General features: G+C 45.8%; 1 protein-coding gene across 9 annotated transcripts in view; it reads right to left on the reverse strand.

Annotated features, from left to right (window-relative positions):
- Positions 1–14,905, reverse strand: part of PRRC2B (proline rich coiled-coil 2B) — a 92,684-nt gene extending 77,779 nt beyond the window's left edge. For all 9 annotated transcript variants that reach the window (XM_088453329.1, XM_088453324.1, XM_088453327.1 and 6 more), the window contains exon 1: positions 14,763–14,905. The gene's annotated coding sequence lies outside the window, so the exon portion shown is untranslated. The remainder of the gene's footprint in view (positions 1–14,762) is intronic.
- Positions 14,906–15,197: the final 292 nt, after the last annotated feature.

Consider the following 15,197-nt stretch of genomic DNA (forward strand, 5'->3'; position numbering starts at 1 on the left):
TGCACACAGATACGGCCTTGGTGGGAATTAAACCCAAGACCTCAGTGCTGTGAGGCAGCAATTCTAAAACCAGGCACACACTGGAGCGGAGTCGACACGTTAGGTCGTTTCTGGCCGAATCGGATCATCATATCGGCCAAATTGCTCAGTTTGTACGGCCAATATGACGCTCCTGCTGATGCTTTAGGTATTGTCCGGTGGGCCGTGCTGCAACTGGACGATGTCACAAGCGACCCCGTTGCAGATAATGAAGGACGGAACGAGGTATCGTTCAGACGTTCATTACGTTCTGCTAATGTGTAAACCATTCCTCCAGCCCAGCCATGTACATCACCTATAGACTAGAGTGCGCTTGTGTCAGGGAATTTAGGACACAAGGGGCTCGATTCAATTCAGTGCGATGCTCAATAGCCCCAGGAGGGAGCTCCCGGAGCTAATCAAGTCACTACGCTGTTTGGTCCCACAGTTGCCAGTTAAGTCAGAGAATGCCGTGGGTGTTTTGTCGGGAGAACAGTCATACTCCGACTAAAGTGCCGGCTGTGCGGCTGTTAGCGCTGTACTAAGCAGGACAACAGTCGCGCGGCCGGCACTTTTGTCAGATTTCGCCTCGCACCCTCAGGGGGGTGCAAGAAGAAATCTCAGATGGACCAAACAGCGTGGTGAATTGCATAGCTCCGGGAGCTCCCTCACTGGACTATTCAGCATCGCGCTGAACTAAATCGAGCCCATGGTCACAATTGGGCCCGTTCAGAGGTTGGATAATATCACAGAAAATGTTATCTGATATGGTTATGATCAAACAGAACTCTCTCACTCATTCAATAGAGTAAATAAACTTTTACAGCTAGATACAGATGTGTCCTTAAACATCTTTGCTGCAGTTGTGCTAAAAAGCCCCTTTCGACGCACCACCGCCTTGACAGTTTCACCCGTAACAAAAACTTCACAGGTTAGTTCTTTGTCACCTGTCCTTATGTATGAGGCTACGGGGTTAATGCAGCAACATAACCTGGTGACTGGAACGTGAACCCTATATCTTTTGGAGACCCCTCTGCAATACATCGAAGAGGAGATCTAGCATCCATAGCATTATAACACATTGACCTATTGAAAAGGTCAGCGCTACACTTCTGTACCTGACAAAACCTTACTTAGGTCAAGCCTAGGGTTTCACTACAGGAGACAACGGACGGTCTTGTAAAGAGTAGTGGGGACTCCGAGTCCTAACTATTGGGAACTTGTAACACACATGCAGAAGAATACATATTAATAGATTAACATAGCAAATATCATTTGAGTTACTTTTGTGATCATATATGTACATTAGATTGTCGTTTAAAACCCTGGGCATGTTGAGAGAGCATGAATCTCATTCTGTAAACATAAATGATCAATGTTTAGTTTTCCCCTCCAGAGGTTGACGGTGCAAAAATGTAAGTAACCAATTTTGTCTAGATGGAAAACTGGCTAAGGGAGCGGGGGCTGATGCTCTAATAATTTGGGAAAGTGACATTTCTAAAGCAAACATTAGACCCATTATCCTTGATAATACTACAGATAACATCTGTGAGCCCAGCTCATAAAGCCGTCAGAACACCTATAACCATCACTTACCTAGAGGGACTGGTGCATTCTCAAAGGGATTTTGTTTATTTCTTTAATAGTTACAGTCTAAGCACTTAGGGGGCAATTAAATACCGTGATATTAATGGCAAAACGCTCATCTTGTAGAAGCCAGCCTGCCGTCCCTCCCTGATCTAACCATGGAGAAATCATTACCAATCCCATATGTACACATCAAAAATAAGCCCATTCCCCAGGAAGTACCATTGTAATCAGTCACCTTTAACTGTTAATAGCTCTGCAACTAGACCAAATGATTCCCCTATACTTAGCACATATGATAGCTTAGGAAGAGAATGCTAGGTTTTTTTTCCAAATCTGGTTATGCCAACTTGGTCTGACTGGACCCTCCAATGTCTTTACAAGCTTGTATATAGAATAAGTGGCCTCCATTCAACCCTCCCCCATTTAGTTTTCCTACAATTTTGAGCCAGTGGCCATATAACATTTCAATGCAACCTCATACAAAATCAGACAGCAAATGGAATACATAGCCTTGAAAAAGCGAGCTGCTGAAACCCAAATAGTCGCGGGTTTACAGCGCGGCACTCATTCCCGAAGCTAAATATCACGTGCAACTGAATCCCCCCCCAGCATCTCTCACTCAAGATTTCTACACTGATCAGTAGATCTTTCGTGCTTCCATCTTCCACCATGCCAACAGTAGCGTACCACCCGTGGCTGCTCAGAAATGGCTATTTTGTTGCTGGTAGTAGTAGTGTTCACACTAGGTCCGGCGCCGGGCCTAGAGAGAGGGCACGTCCGAAAAGGCGGCGTGGTCATGAGAAAAGGGGGACACTGCGGCCCACGGGTGGGGACAGCACCCGGCAGGCTGTTTTAGCATGTCGCCGCTAAGGGGAGCAGGGCACACTCGGCCCTTTTGAAATCGGGCAGCGCACGGCGCCCCGCTAAAACAGCCTAGCGGGAATGCTATAGTATCAGTATACGCCCTCCCCAACATCCGCTACAGTTGCCAATTTACTACCTTAGAGTGTTCACTCTAGCACCCTGTACCTCTCCCAACCTGTGCAGTTGCCTGGGGTGTCTCTCTCTCTGCTCTGGTGTTTCTAGCACACTCTGGTCTGTATCTCAGCAGTTTGTTGCCGTAGCAGAGTGTCCTAGAAGTACCAGAGCGGTGTGCTAGAGCGAACACTATCCTTACGTATCGTGCGTTTCCCACTCCTTCGTGTAAGCTCATTTGGGCAGGGCCACCTTTACCTTCAGATTCATGTCCCCTGTATGTTATTTATATGCCTCAAGATCCCCTCACTGTACGGACTGTATAGCTTACTGGTGCTTTATAATGGATAATGATGGCGATAATGAGTGTCATCTCCTGATTACATTACAGAGCTAAAGCTCCTCCTCAGGACAGTGACTTAATAGGATCTAACACAGATCAAAAAGCTCAGTGGCATTGGAGTGTAATCACTGGCTCTGGCCACCTCTGTATTACACAAACCCCTACTATACAGTATAACAAGCTCTCACTGTCTGCTGTTATAGAAGCACCTTACTCCAAAGCTCGGCAACCCGCGGCAGGAGTGACAGTATAAACACACCAGGTATTTAACATCTAGTTTAGCAATACGCAGAGATTGCAATATATTACTGTCAAATAGTGGCTTTGCTTGCACTTTTAGATGTTTTTATTCCTGAATGCTAAATTAAATTATATTGAAATGTATGCAACACTCAATACCTCCCCCTGTTACAGAATGAAATACATAAATAATCTCGCTGGCTTCCCAGATGACAAAACAAGTCATCAAAGAGCCGCCATAGAAAGCATCCAAGCAGGAGGCATGAATTCAGCCTGTAATGACCAATCTTACAGGCTGCGGAGCGTTCCCGGCAGCCTGACAGGCAACAAGATGACTGCTCAAGAATATCGCTAATCTCTAAACTGAAACGCTTTACTTTTATATAGGGCTGCAACTACCACCTAGGAAACTCTGGGGTCTATTTACTAAGCTTCGGATTCAGATAAAGTACCAACCAATCAGCTCCTAACTCTCATGGCTGTGTTTGAAAAGGACTGTTATGGTGCGTACACACTGGGCGATAAAGTGGACGACTGAACGATAACGATATCGTTATCGTTCAGTCGTCCACTTTATCGTCCATTTTTAACCCCAAAAAGATGAACGATAACGACGACGCGCGTTCCCGCGGGTGGTTCGTCATCATCATTCATCGGGCTGACATGCAGGCCAACCTGACGATCTCGTCAGGTTTCTGCATGTCAGGGAATGGGGGAGAGAGCCCGGCGCTGAACGATATCGTTAATGATATCATTGTTCTCAATGTCATGAACGACATTGAGCACAGCCTGCCAGGGACAACACTACACGATATCGCTCAGGGAGCATATCGTGTAGTGTGTACCCACCATAAGTCGCTGGTTGGTTGGAACTTGATCTCCATCCAAGGCTTAGTAAATAGACCCTTCTGTTCCTAGAGCTGACATGCCCCCTTCCCTCGTTCCCCCGGGCAGCCATTTTTGTAGGGGTGCTCTCATGTCGAATACAGAATCAGACCAGATGAGCAGGAGCACCAGTCACAAGTTGCAATCATTGAGCAGCTTGCAACTGGTCTTTCTGCTCACAATCTCACGTGGGACCTAGAGAGAAACTGCTGCAAGTAATAGCCCAAGTGGATCTGGCTGGGACGGATGGACATAAGAAAGGCAGCTTTAAATAGCCAAGGAAGAGGAGCTACTACTGAACCGATACACATTAAGGTGCCCATACACTAGCAGACATGAAGACGGCGGCACAATTACGACATTGTAATCGTGCAGTCGTTTATCAGTCTGTGATGAGCCTGCACTGAATGAGCAGTCGTTCAGTGCAGGCTCATCAATCATCTGCAAACCTGCTCAACCTGACGTTATAGTCATGTTGTCCAGCATGTTTGCACGATGATCGATGTCTAAACGACCAGCGGGCGCGCGCATCGCTGGTCGTTTTAGATGTTTTTGCAAACTATTGATGAACGATTGTTATCGTTCAACTTAATCATCTAGTGGATGGGCACCTTTACTCCAAAGGGGGCGATTCAATTTAGCGGGAGTTGAATAGGGCTGGGAAGTTGGTCCAGGAGCTATTCAATTCAGCGCACTGTTTAGTCCGACACTCACAAGCTTAGTCAGAGAATGCCGGTTCTCGCAACTTAACTTGGGTGTTTAGTCGCAAGAACCGTCATTCTCCGACTAAAGTGCCGGCCACGAGGCAGTTAGCGCTGCTCTTAGCCGGAAAACAGCATCGCGGCAGGCACTTTAGTCGGATTTCCGCGCATACCCTCAGGAGGGTTTGAGAAGAAATCATTTAGTCACCTTAACAGCGCGGGTCAATTGAATAGCTCAGGGAGCTCCCTCCGGGCACTATTCAATTCCCGCTGAATTAAATCGCTCCCAAAGAGTTAGGAATCTGTGGTAATTTTTTTTTCTTTTTACGGATCTTGGATTTCCCACTATTCTGGTCAGCGTCAGCCAGTCATTCTCCCCAATACGTTATACACAGAAGTATTTATTCTGGGTCTTGTCATTTTGGAACATCTGCACGTGTGAAAATCTTTATTTCCCAGACTCCTGATTCACCAGACAGATGTTGAAGTCTACAGACTAAACAAGTAGTCTTATCTGCTAGGTGTGATATCAGTCATGTTTGCAGATGCCTGCCCATGGTATTTACCCTAATCCACACCCAGGTTCCCTGACATGCAACATCCTAATCACTAACCATTAGTAAACAAAGAGAAAAGGCCTGTGGTAAATTGGAAATTGCAGAAAACTAACTGTGGGGTGGGGGGGGGGGCTGCCCATTATATGACTAGGCAACCAGCACAATTTAGTTATATGCAGTTTGTTAACATACCAGTTATACCCTCCACCGGCCAACAAGGGGAGGGCGGATTTAATTGTTTTATCACGGCCACAGCTCCCGACTAAAATGATGGGAGCTAACCAAAATGCAGGGGATTAACCGCGTATCCCAACTAAAGACAGTTATGGTGCCCAAAACCAAGTCGCGATGAAGTAAAGGCGCCCAAAAACCCTACTTTGGGCAGATTTCTGTTCACACCTCACAAGTAATGGGTGCTCCCACCATTCGCGCCCAGTGGCATAAACAACTGAATAGCTTGCGTTTAGATGGGAGCTGCGGCGTCCAAAAACAACGGAATTCTACCCACTGAACAGTAAGTGCTCCCCCAGTGCCAGACTAAGGGGTCAATCCTATTCCGTGCGATGATCTCGCAAGCGCGAGTCATCGCGGCAGTGGCCGCACTTTACGACAGCACGGATTTGCCAAAATTTTGCTTGCAGCCCCATAGGGCAGCGAGCAAAGTTTAGCGAAATCAGGGTCGAGTCGGGCTGTGAAGGGTGCGATGTGCCGGCGTTTTAACGCCGTTGCAACGGCACACTGCACCCTTTGCACGGAGTAGGATTGACATCTAAGGAAGCAGTCACCATGTTAAGAGTCAATTTCGACACCAGGATGTCAAGTTATGATGAAAACCTTGTTGAAATGTCGACATCTGAAATGCTGACATTCTGCAGAATGGCTGCGGGGCTAGCATACTCACTCCCGGAACAGCTGGATCACAATACCGCGCCAGAACTCTGCATCACCTGACACCACCGGACCCTGAAGACACCGCCTGAGCTAAACGAAAGTAAGTGACTGCTGCACTGTCGAGACCCACTGTTTCGTCGACATTAGGACCATGTCGACAAAACATACCGAACCCTCCAAACTACATGACTTGGCAGCTTGACAGAGAGAGAGATCAACTGCCTGACACATAGGAAATTTATGTGGTTGTTTAGGTTGCGCTAATAAGGAATACCACTTTTTTATATACACGTTGCTGCTACAGGAAAAAAAAACAGAGACCTCCCAAACTGACCTCAAAATCTAACAGTAGTCCAATAAATTATTCTAAGCGCATCCGTATATTAGGTTCAAATAGAAAAGATATCACATGATTTAGTGTTATAAATATAACCAATTTTATTAAGAATATGCAGGTATTTATATAGATGATAAAAAGGTATATAAAAATACTCTGCTATCCTGACGAAGCCTCAAAGGCGAAACGCGTAGATAGGAGCAATCGATCAAGACGTGTCTGCTGGCAGGCCCATCTCATCTATCCCGCTGTGGTAGAAATCCGGATCGCGAGGCCAGGTACGTGACACGGTATTACTTACCCCCTTCCCCTATTTATATCTTGGAGCCACCAGCGTACATGTTAACACCTACAGGCCAACGATAGTTACCTGTGCTGCAATAGAGGATACACACAAGTGAACTTTTTTGAGTCTTAATAGACGGAGACTTGGGACACTTGGATTATCATTGTGGACTGAAATGAACTAAGCACTAATGTCAAGATAAGACCACCCAGACCAATCTATGTAAAGGAGAGCTAATCGCTCCTTGGAGTGTATCCACCCGGTTTATTGCCCTTGACCCTCATTTGGAAGAAAAGGAATCAACTCACATTTATATGTGCCATATTTGTAATGTTTTGTATATGCTAGTGTGTCTCCTGTATACCGGGTATTAGACAGTTCCTATGTGGGGTAGCACAGACGGTGTAATGGTTAGCATTACTGCCTCACAGCACTGAGGTCGTTGGTTCGATACCCACTACGGCCCTAACTGTGTGGAGTTTGTATATTCTCCCTGTGCTTGCGTGGGTTTCCTCTGGGTGCTCCGGTTTCCTCCCACACTCCAAAAATATACTGGTAGGTTAATTGGCTCCTAACAAAATTACCCCTAGTGTGTGTGAGCATGTGGTAGGGAATATGGGGCAGCTCCACTGGGGCAGGGCCGGATGTGAATGGACAAATATTCTCTGTACAGCGCTGCGGAATATGTGTGTGCTATATAAATAACTAGTAATAATAATAATAGTACATAACTAGATAATATTGCAATTAAACCCTGCAAAGCAAGGAGCCTTCCTGTGGGATATCATTTGTATGTGTATGCAAACTTTTACTACTGTGTCCTGGAACATGCAAACAAAGCCCAGCTTATCAGCAAACTTCTGCCATCCGCCCATTACAGGGAGATAGAGACAAACCCCTTCATCCATTTATTGTTGCAGTCTAATACCCCTTTCTTAGACAAGCCCCGGGACTGACACTGGATATGAACACAGAGGTGCAGCCAGCATTAGGCTTGTTAAGAGCACACTTTGGTCCTCCTGAAATTCACAGGTCTAAACCATACACGCTAGATCAATGTCTGCCCTGCGGAACTTACCTACCTCATCATGCACCATCTGGCACTTCCAATACAACGAGATTGCTTTGTCATAACCCGGGTAGAATACACCAACACCGATCAGACCTGGGAAAATCCCAGATCACCACAATGAACTTGGATCAGGGTGGGATAACCACTGTTGAGCCATTCACACCGTTTACTTCCAGGTCCTTGTCTCAGTGAGAAAGGGATACAAGAAACCGCAGCTTAAGATATCTCGCATCAGACGCGACCATGTCAGGGAAAGCGGAGCCTGTAATGGTGGAATCTGATGCGACCACGCCAGGCAAGTGGTTAATTAAAGCCGCGAGAAGTAAATTACTGGTGACTATCCCAGCTTTCAATGTGGCTAAACCAGGGGTGGGGAACCTTTTCTCTGCCAAGGGCCATTTTGATACATATATTATTCGCGGGCCCGGTGCAGGCCACGCTCCATCCATGCGACGTCACGTGGGGCGGGGTCACAATCGCCGGTGATTACAGCAGTGCGTGCAGCATCCTGAAGATGCTCCGTGAGGGTGGTAAGGGCAGTGGTGTGACCGTCCGAAGCGTCCCAAGGACGCTCCTGGTGGCACTGCTGCATAGATTCTGGCTGCAGGGTGCCATCCTAGGCACCCTGCTAAACCAGATGAGGCTAGCACAGAAAAGCTCAGAGGGCCAGACCAAATTATTCCGGGGGCTTTATACGGCCCCCAGGCCTGAGGTTCCCCATCCCTGGGCTAAACTGTGTCGAGAAACAAATCCACTGGTGTGCACTTGTAATGTGAGCCGGTCCAATCCCCAGCTGACTCAAGTACTTAAGATTTGAAATCAGACTGAAACTGCTCACACGCTCAGTAGAACACCAAACTTCACTATTAGCAACAATAGCGTCCCCGCTAGGCTGTAGCAGGGCGCCGCACCCCGCCCTATTTCTGAAGGGCAAAAAACACCCTGTGTCCCCACCCGCGGGTCGCAGTGTCCCGCGGGTGGGGAAAACTGCGATTTAGAGGTCCCTGATGAATATATGCCGGGTGCATGCGCCCAGCATCCATTCACACTGACAGCAGCCCGGTATCTCCGTAAGTGCCAAGCACGCCCCCCCTCCCCCAAGAGTGACGAAAAGGGGACGCTTCTTAAAGTGACACCACTTTTCGAGTGCACGAGATGTGCCCTTTCACTAGGTCTGGAGCCGGACCTATAGTCAACACAAAAAAAAAAAATATTGAACTTTCTAGCGCGTTTCATCTCAAAACAAGAGATTTCTTATGCAGTGCAGTTTATCATTATGGTAATAGTCAAAAACAAGAGAGCTCTAACAATTAATTGACATTCTTTGTGGACAGAACGGACTGATCAGAGACCCCTATTTTTATGCAGCAGTGCTTATATGCATTATACAAACACTATCTTTATCTTCTACATTCATACTTGATTTAGTGGTTTACGAATGGCACAATATGAGGGTGATTCAATTCAACGGGAGTTGAATAGTGCCAGGAGGTAGCTCCCAGAGCTATTCAATTCGGAAGTAAAGTCGGAGAATACCTGTTCTCGCGACTTAACCTCAATATTTAATCACGAAAACCAACATTCTCCGACTAAAGTGCGGGGCCTCGAGGCTGTTAGCGCCGCACTACGTCAGAAAACAGCCTCGCACCCTCAGGACAGTGAGAGAAGAAGCCATTTAGTCGCCCTAACAGTGCGGTGAATTGAATAGGTCCAGTAGTTCCCTCCCAGCGCATTCAACAAAGCACTTAACTGAATCGGCCCCAATGTGCCATTCTTCAACTGCGTATGGGTCAGCTAGCATCTTGACACAATCGTAAGCGCCCAATATGTGCGCAGCCGGGCATTGCGGTATATATTGTGCTGAAATTCCCTAGATGGAGATTCAATTCTTATACGGGAATTTAGTGCTCGGGAACTGGTCAATTCCTGTTTTCTGTTCGCACCCACCTGCGTTTAGTAGGGTTTTGGGGCTAGTCGCGAGTGCCGGGCACACCATAAAATGTTGAATAGCTCCCATCACTTTAGGTAGCAGCTGCAGACACGATTACCCCGATGGTATTGTGTGTATTATTGCAATTTCACTGTACAGCGGGACAATATCACTCCATCATAACAATAATGTGTATGGAGACTTATACCATTACCTATGCTAGAACCAAAGCCACTGTTTCAGGCTCACTGTTACTTACAATATCTGTTCAATTGTACAGGCTGCAGACATACATATATCAGTTAAACAGTAAGGGGTCAATCCAAATAGCCACAATGTACTTGCGGGTGTAAGCCTTTTCAGCAACAGCCGCACTTTACAGTAGCCCGACCTCGCTCAAAAGTGCTCGGGCTGCGAGAGGAGTTGCAGGTGCCAAAGTTTTAACGCCGTGGCAACGGCAACTCGCACTCTTCGCAGTCAACTGGACTGACCCCTAAGAATACTAAATAGCTATTGTTTGCAGTGTTTGAATACTGCAGCTACGATATAGGTTTTAGGGTAATCCCAATGCTGGTCTATGTCTTCATACAGCAAATTATCACTTTTGATTGATTTTGATAATTATGGATTTTGTGGACAATTTGAGACACATTGTAAAATCACCATCTGAGACTGACTGCGATAAACTGATGTATAGTCACGCATCAGCCTGCTTCAGGCCGCTGATACAATTTCCCCATCACAATATTTATTGCGCCAGGACTCTGGGGTCAATTCAATTAGTAGTGATGGATGCACGTTGACGGCAATTTGCTACCACAAATATCTTCATGGTGCAATGAAAATTCTGCAATGTTGTGCCCTCGTCATTCTGAGTGAGAAGAGCAGGAGCATAGGGCTCTGCTTCCAGCTGACCTGTTCTTGGAAAACTCATAATTCAAGGGACAGCAAGGGTCGGGGAAGATAATCCCACCATTATTGGGAAAGGTATCATTTAGTGGTTGTTTGTGCAGTTTATGGCAATATTCCGCACTGACCCAAACTACCTGTGACCATTCCTGCCTCCACCACCCTGGATGCAAGTGGTTTAAACCACAGGCAGAGAAAAAAGCTTTTGGGGTGAGGGGGTGTCAATAACAGGTCTAAAGGGGGCATCAACTTCACTAGAAACACCAGTAGCTCAAACATGTTGCCTAACCAAGAGAATATATAGGGTGCTGTGGTTTTAAGTAAGTTTCAAGGTAGAATCCAAGTGCAGCTCTCCAGTAAGAGGTGGCTAGCCACTAAATCAAGAAAACCAAAGTGCAACAAAAGGGAGTGCAATAAGATTCAAAACAGTGTAATATTAATATCTTCTAATTAAGATAAGAACATGTTCAGGATAAAACATTTAAATTTAGTCACAATAACTCAAAAGAATCACATCGATACAGTTACACCAAATAAAAGGTCTAAAAGATACAAAATAAGTACAAGTGTCAGATGTCAAATTGTTACAGATACCCAGTGATCTCATATGATTCTATAGAATTCTAAAAATTCCTTCATTAATTAAGACAATTGTCTTCTTCCATAAAAATCAGAAAAAAAAAATGCTCAAAAAATAAAATAAAAAAATAATAGATTTAGTCCAAATGTTGGTGATGTTTTTAAATGACCTAATTGATTATATCCGTGCACCGATGTGCAAAAACCTTTCACAGAGAATGCAGATTTTCTATGGTTAACCAGTAAGGGGTCATTGGAGTGGGATCGATCTTACCCAGATACAGGTAGTGACAATCACTTGTAACAGCACTCTGTGTTCAGCTGTTCACCGGTGGTTATGTACACAGTGTAAGCTAACCTGCTCAGCGTGTCTCCCAGCTCGGGTCCAGCTGTATTGGAGGGCAGTGTCCGGAATGCCGCTCCGATAGTAAAAATGTGACGTATGGAGTAAATCCTCACCTCCGGTTATGGAGTGGGAACTTCAGTCCCTAGGCACCAGGGAGATAACCGTGGAGATAGTTAAATCAAGCTGCTCCTTATCTTTCCACTTCGTCCGGATAGTAGTGGTACTGATTACCAACAAAAGTTGTGGATTGTCCCCTAGTAATGGATCTCCAAATATTGATATAGAAATAAGGTATTCTAACGCCTTTCTCGGCCCTTGTATGTCTGGTCGTTTCCTCAGAGACAATGAGGAAACGGCTGGATATACAAGGGCAGAGAAACGCGTTAGTATACCTTATTTTTATATCAATATTTGGAGATCCATTACTAAGGGACAATCCAGAACTTTTGGTGGTAATCAGCACCACTACTATCCAGATGAAGTGGAAAGATAAGGAACAGCTTGATTTAACTATCTTCACAGTTATCTGCCTAGGGACTGAAGTTCCCACTCCATAACCGGAGGTAAGGATTTCCTCCATACGTCACATTTTTACTATCGGAGCGGCATTCCGGACACTGCCCTCCAATACAGCTGGACCCGAGCTGGGAGACACGCTGAGCAGGTTAGCTTACACTGTGTACATAACCACCGGTGAACAGCCGAACATAGAGTGCTGTTACAAGTGATTGTCACTACCTGTATCTGGGTAAGATCGATCCCACTCCAATGACCCCTTACTGGTTAACCATAGAAAATCTGCATTCTCTGTGAAAGTTTTTTGCACATCGGTGCACGGATATAATCAATTAGAACATCACCAACATTTGGACTACATCAATTATTTTTTTTATTTATTTTTTTCTTTTTGAGCATTTTTTTATTTATTTTTTTCGTTTTATTCTGATTTTTATGGAAGACGACAATTGTCTTAATTTATGAGGGAATTTTTAGAATTCTATAGAATCATATGAGATCACTGGATATCTAACAACTTGACATCTGTTGACACTTGTACTTATTGGGAATGGGAAATTCCACAGCAGCTGGATGTCGCCTACTCCTGCTCTATGCTCCAGTTCAGGTGCTGGTGGTACTGGGAGCAGTAGCTGATTGAACGTTTGCGCCAATCTGGCTGTACAGTCATCTCCCCAGCTCACGTAATTCATATTACTGTACCCAGTCATTACAATTAAATAATCCTGCACTGAAAAGCTAGAAAGGAAACAAAATACACATACTTAAAAGGTAAGCATTTTAATTTAGTTTAAAACCAATCACAAACAACAAGGGTCTCGCACCCAAGTCCTAAAGAACACCCACTGCTCACCGAAATGACCCACTGCGTTCTAATGAATAACGAGCCCACCAAAAATGTTGCCTGTCTGGATAACACTTTATGGGGAAATAGTTCCCGTTGGATGGTCACCTTCCAAAAATTATGCAATACCCCCTCCGCCCGACCCCCATATTAAGACAAACTACGTGAAAAAAAAGTCGCTTGTTGTGGGGACCAATATGGCGCTCACTCGGTCTGAGCAATGTAAATAGTTTTGTTCCCCAAACAGGTGATACAATGTGAAAGTTAGAAAGCGTTCACCCAGCAGCAGAGGACTTCCTGTCAAACAAAAACAAACTCACTTAGGGAGGAGAGGGAGGGGGGGGGGGGGGGGGTTCAAGTATTTTGCACTTGATACACAGCTATATGAATACACTGGCAAGAGAATACAAACAGAAGGGGGGAAAAAAGTGGAGGAAAAATTAAATAGCAACTATAAAGCTGAAGTAAATTTTTCCTAAAGAGCTTATGCTGGATTGATTCCCCCATATAAAACATAAAAAATATATATATATATGTATTTCAGCTCTGATTGGCATAGTCTAGACCAGAGGTGGCCCACCCACGGCCAAACAAGCCCAGGATGCCTCTAGCTGTCTGGGCCTCATTTACCTAGCTACATGCAACCTGTATGACCTGACAGTATGACTGATCTCTAACGCTACGCTGCACTGCATGTAACATTACATCATAAACCTGGACATTCACAGAAAAAAGCAAGGCGAGAAGAGACCTCGTACCCAGGGAAACACCGGCCCAGTTACTATACCAAACCCAATTATCCGAGGCCACACAACCCCCCGTTCTGCAAACGTGCATCATCAAGAACGCATTCAGGGGGTTGCAGATTTAAACTGAGATATATATTGGTGTATATATGGATACCCGGGCAGTTACTTGGTCAGAGAGTGCAACATATATAGAGGATACAAAATATACTTTATCTAACCCTCACTGGGGTATCTGCAAACATTACTCAGCAGTGACATTATGTACAAACACGAACATAGTAAGAGGTGTAGGTTCCTGTCCAGCAAAATATCATATGCATATACAAATATAAGTCACAGGTATAACATTAAGCCATTTACATGGCAGATATAGATATACACAATAAAGATTCAACTAGGCATACAGATTCCAGAAAGTCCAATTGAACAGTAAGCCAGCAAAAGAAATATATATATATATATATATATATATATATACATATACACACACACACACTATCTATTCTACCCCCAAACAATCCTATGGTACAGGGGGCACAGGTCAGGGGTCAATAGCTGGGGGGGCACAGGTCGGGGGCTATGCCAGGGGTCAATAGCTGGGCTGCACAGGTCGGGGGCTATAGCTGGGCTGCACAGGTCGGGGGCTATAGCTGGGCTGCACAGGTCGGGGGCTATAGCTGGGCTGCACAGGTCGGGGGCTATAGCTGGGCTGCACAGGTCGGGGGCTATAGCTGGGCTGCACAGGTCGGGGGCTATAGCTGGGGTACAGAGGACGAGCAGTAAAGGCCTAGACCCGACTTTCCTCCCTGCATACCAGGCTACGTCTGACAAGCCCACAGCAACCTGCCCCGATCACCAGGCCGCCTCCCCGGTCCCTCTGTTGGGAAGGATGGGGGAGGAGGAAGATGGCTGCTGGGCCTGAGCGAACAAAGCTGCGGCCTGGGCCCATCGTAGCCCCAGCTCCCCCCGTCTCCTCTCCACCTCAGATACCGACCTGGTATGACTAAGGTGTCTTCGGTAGTGAATGCGGTGTGATGCCGGGGCGGGGATGGGCGGTGAATGCGCAGGATGGCGGCGGATTCTCGGCGACTTCGCTCCGGCGCTTCGCCCGTCTCCTCCGTCTCTCTCTCCTCTCTCTGTCCCCGCCCCCCGCTCAGCTGTCAATCATCCTGCTAAACACTACTGAGCGGAGCAAAGCGGGCAGCGGCCTCTACTGGTACCCACTGGAACTACAACAATAACAACCGCTGTCTGCGTACAAGTCCATGGAGTTACTATAGCAACGTATTCCGAAATGGGCTGTGTGTAGTATAGACAGTGTGAAGTCCTTTCTAGTAACAATAAATGTCGGGATTTGTAATGTAGAATATGTTTATTTTATTTGTTGGTTTTTTTACCCATTACAAAATTTAAATCTAGAAACTAGTGA

The sequence above is a fragment of the Taudactylus pleione genome, unplaced genomic scaffold (genome assembly GCF_031769625.1).
Source record: "Taudactylus pleione unplaced genomic scaffold, aTauple2 ptg000579l, whole genome shotgun sequence".
In the NCBI taxonomy this organism is placed as follows: domain Eukaryota; kingdom Metazoa; phylum Chordata; class Amphibia; order Anura; family Myobatrachidae; genus Taudactylus; species Taudactylus pleione.